The following is a 4,228-nucleotide window of genomic DNA, read 5'->3' as shown; positions in this document are numbered from 1 at the left end:
TTCCAAAAGAAGTACATTGAAGGTAATTTTCCATTATAAATAAATAATAAAATTGGATCTTCTAAGTTTCTCCCTCTTCTTAAAGAGGGAGATAGTATTGTCTCTCCCTTAAGAAATTATGCTTTATCTATGTTAGGGAGATGCAAAAAGATTCAGATCTTCTCATGTTTTAAGTTGTGTTTCAATCTCCACCATTAAAAGATAAACATTCAATTTTAATCAATGGCTAGGATTGAAACATGACCAACAATATGAAAAGATCCAAATGCAGCAAAAAAACAAAAAATAGAAGGAAAGGAAACAATAATGTGTAATAGAGTTTTCTAAGTGTAATAGAGTTTTGAAGTGGTTATCTATTCATCTTTGACATTTGCTTGATTTTCTGCATTTTGATTATTATTCCACCCACAAATTAGGACTTAAGAGGTGCCTTTTAGCATTATTTCAATTATTACTCTAATGTTATGTTGGCATGTGTGGTTTAGATGGGAAAAAATGAGATATTGTAATGGAAAAAATCGTAAACCCATAACCATTTATAAATTTGTCAAATAAAGGTTAGTTCTTTGCTTTGGAAAATAGTGTACAAAGTTGTTGTCGAAGATGTCACCTTTTGTTCGAATTTGTTCTTTGTTTTTTGATCCACATGTTCATAAATTAGAATTCTGAAATAATTTAGAGCGTAGAAAATACTATCTTTTATGAGCAGCAAGTGGAACATTGACTGTGCAACTTGAACTATTTGTAGTTGCCAAGTTGAATAGAGATAGAGCTTCTTTGATTACTTGCTTTTTATTGTTACTTTTAGTGCTAAGGCTTCACATAGATTAAGGGCTATATTAGCTGTTTGCTTACTCATTTACTCCCTAGAGTGTTGTGCAAGTATATTGGTTCATTATTTTTTATTTGTGATTGATGGGTTGTTTTTGTGATGCAGATGGAGCATGAAAAAGGTGATTTTGATGTCAACGATTATGGTGAGGAGGATAAGGAGAAACAAGGAGAAGAGGGAAAAAATCGAGATGAGGGAAGAGTTGAGGAAGACCAAAGTGGATGGAATAATGATGAGATGGAATAACTTGAGAAAGTGTATAAGGATCTTCAAATTAGTTTTGGATTTTTAAGTGAGGAGTTACTACACTTTTTAATACAATTTTTCAGGTATCATATTATCTGTAGGTAATTTTCTAAATGGATTTACTACAATCAAACTTTTGCCTCTAACTGAATTTCACAACTTCTAAGATTAACATGATCTTGGGTCTTCTCGAAATTTGTTATATGATCGTGCAATTCCTTTATCGTTATAATTATTGTTATATGATCATACAGTTCCTTGCAACAATAAATACTCATTATGAAAAAAGAAAAAAAAAGCATAAACAAGCTATGCTATTACAACAATAGCTATTTGGTTATTGACAAAAGTAGGAAAGTAAAGGTAAGGACATCACAAACCACTTACAATAATATATAGCTTTGCTTTCATCTTTTAAATGAATCATCTTTGGTTATCTTGGTCTTATATATCACTAATTCTTGCTGCATTATTCATATTGTCTGAGTAAAAAAAATTATTAATTAGCAGGTTCAAGTGTTCAACTTGGCATCATATTATTATTAGAATTTTTCTAGACTGAACCTGATCTAATATGATATAGTGGATAGCATTGTTTTAATTCTACTTATTTTGTTTGGATTAATAATTTTTAATTATTTTTATAATAGCACTGCTATAATTTGAAAATTCAATAGATATATAACTAATTTGGTATTTTATTATGATAACATAACAGTGATAGGTGGTAGTAGTATGCAGTGAGAGTGGTTCCCACTTTTCGGCAACCAGTTTGGTTGAGATTGTAGCTGAAGATTTGAAGTTTATCATGAAAGTCAGATTAGATTGGAAAGGAAATTTTGGAAGTCCAGAGAAGCAGGGGTGAGCTAGAGATGGAGGAAACATGATGGGGAAGAACAAGGATCTTCAAGAACGTGCCATCGCATCAACAAACAGAGATTGAAGAAGTGGCTTCCAGAATAGTGGAACGGCAATAAAATCATGTCACACGCCTGAAAGCAGGAAAAGATTCCTTTTTTTTTCTTCTTCCTCCAAATGCATACTATTAGTTATTTATTTTAAAGTGGGGCCAACACTATGGGCTTCAGGTTTGAACATTAGTGTTCTTTTCTTTTGTTGATTACTTTAAGTATTCATTTTTTGTTGTTGTTTGTTTTGTTGTTTAGGGTTTCAGACATATACAAACGAGTTGCAGCTAAAAGTGTTGTCGTAAATGGTTCTGTAATTTGCAGGGAACACCTCTGAATCTCATTTCGTCAATCACCCGGTGAGTTATTATCACGGCATGGCAATTTTTTTATCTATCTATTAATATATAATGGTTAACTAGCCAAACACTAAAACCACACACTATTTAGCAATGTTAGATGGTTTCTAAGAGAGTGACAGGTGTCTCCCAAACTTTTTCTTTCTTTTGTGTTTTGCTCCTCAGCGAAAAGCCAAAACCTTCTTACCTGGTGGAAGGTTATCAGAGAAGATCTTTGTCCAATGGGTTGAAGAGAGTTAATCTGGCAGCAATTCCAAAAACCACCATTTAGGGGAAGAAAACGAGAATGTTAGCTTTTGATTGGATGATTAGGGTAAACAATGGATTGAGAACTCATTGTCCCTCAGGTAATGAAGCAGCACTCTCTTCTGCAGCAATTTGAGCGCGATCTTTTCCTTTCAAATCAGGATTTGAACACCAAATTTTGAGCGCAATTTTTTCATTTAAAATTAGAGTTTAAAATGACATCCTCAAGCGCCTCTACCACACCGAAGATGCCCCTCAAGGTCTTTTCGCCCACAATTTTCGTTTAATTTTTGTTTTAGTTTAGATTTTGAGGGATTTATTATTAGCATTATCAATATTTTTTTGTGGGTTCAGATATGATGGAGATGAAGGTAGAAGTCGTGGCGATGCTAAAGTCGCTGCACCGCTGGCGGCATTCCTTCATAACCCGTTGGCTGTGCAGGAGTTGAGGGCTAACAAGAAAGAATTGCGAGTAGAAAAGTTGAAGGACAAAGAGGAAGTAGAGGACTTAACTCAGGAAATGGCTGAGCTGTGGTATCGAACTCTCATCCCTAGACCTCAAGCTTCATCTCTCCAACTCAAGTAATCAGTACACTCCTATTTTATCGATATCGCATCCTTCATTTCTCCCTATTTTCTATAAATTTGGTTCCAATTTTGCTTTTCATGATGTTAGGTACCCTCAAAGTTGGAAACTTTTTTATCTTTTTGCATTTTGCTCATTAACTGTCTGTGACAAGCAATCCCTTATGAGTGTGTGATCATTCATCCTTCACTAAATTCATTAAAGAAGATGAAGTTTGTGTTGCTGCTGAAACCTAAGAGGTTATTTTGTCGGAGAAGTATTTTTATTGTGGTGGTGTTGTGTATTCATTGTGTCACCTTTGCTTACCAATTTAATGATACTTGCTTGCTTTATGATCAGTTGGCAGGAATGGATCTTTGGTTGATGGATGGAAGTGGTCGAGGCCTAATGGAGGGCATGCAGGACTAACATAAGCAATGAAGACATGAAATATTTAAACAAAACAAGGTATACTCAAAACAAAACTACATTTTATTTTTTAACAAATATTTTTTCAAAACACCTTCCCTTTTGGGTGTTAATCATAGGCCAAAATGGATTGAGTTGAATTTGTCATTTTTCTGTGAATAATATGGATTGAGTGCTACCTTTTAAATTAATGATTATGCTATCATAATTTTTTTATCAGCAATTAAAATTAAGAGGTGTTTTCTTTTTGTCCCAAATTTTTAAAGAGGGAGAGAAATATGATATAGAGGGTGTGAATTTGGATGGCAAATATAAAGATTGGCAAAACAAATTGCATTTTGATTCAGTACATTCTTAGGTCGGTCTGTTGGGATAACCTTTGATATTTTTCCTTGCACTTTTTTGCTTTGCCTCTTTACTCTTTGGTGAATCGTTTGAAAGTTTGTGTATTTAAATGAGTTATAGGAGAAGTTAATATTTTTATTCTATCATTTGTTTTGAAAGAAAGGGATTTCACTGTTGAGCAATCTGCAAGGATGATTGATGCATACTGTATGCTTAGCAAGTCTTTGTCTAGAGCAATTTACATGGTAAGCGTTGTCACTTGTGAAGATTCCAAAATTCTTAATGGTTTATTACATTT

At 33.5% G+C, this 4,228-nt stretch overlaps 1 long non-coding RNA gene across 3 annotated transcripts in view; it reads left to right on the top strand.

Annotated features, from left to right (window-relative positions):
• Positions 1 to 954: 954 nt before the first annotated feature.
• The window catches only part of LOC127742503 (uncharacterized), a 33,548-nt gene continuing 30,274 nt past the window's right edge, over positions 955 to 4,228 (top strand). The window contains exons 1-7 of one of the 3 annotated variants that reach the window (XR_008003798.1): positions 955 to 1,161; positions 1,797 to 2,345; positions 2,511 to 2,692; positions 2,801 to 2,851; positions 2,946 to 3,173; positions 3,517 to 3,624; positions 4,090 to 4,175. This is a non-coding gene — a long non-coding RNA (uncharacterized LOC127742503). Of the gene's footprint in view, positions 1,162 to 1,796; positions 2,346 to 2,510; positions 2,852 to 2,945; positions 3,174 to 3,516; positions 3,625 to 4,089; positions 4,176 to 4,228 lie in introns of all 3 variants that reach the window. The other 2 variants (XR_008003796.1, XR_008003797.1) reach the window with 2 other exon arrangements.

Source organism: Arachis duranensis, chromosome 10, assembly GCF_000817695.3.
Source record: "Arachis duranensis cultivar V14167 chromosome 10, aradu.V14167.gnm2.J7QH, whole genome shotgun sequence".
Classification (NCBI taxonomy): Eukaryota; Viridiplantae; Streptophyta; class Magnoliopsida; order Fabales; family Fabaceae; genus Arachis; species Arachis duranensis.
This window is presented reverse-complemented; position numbering and strand designations above follow the sequence as displayed.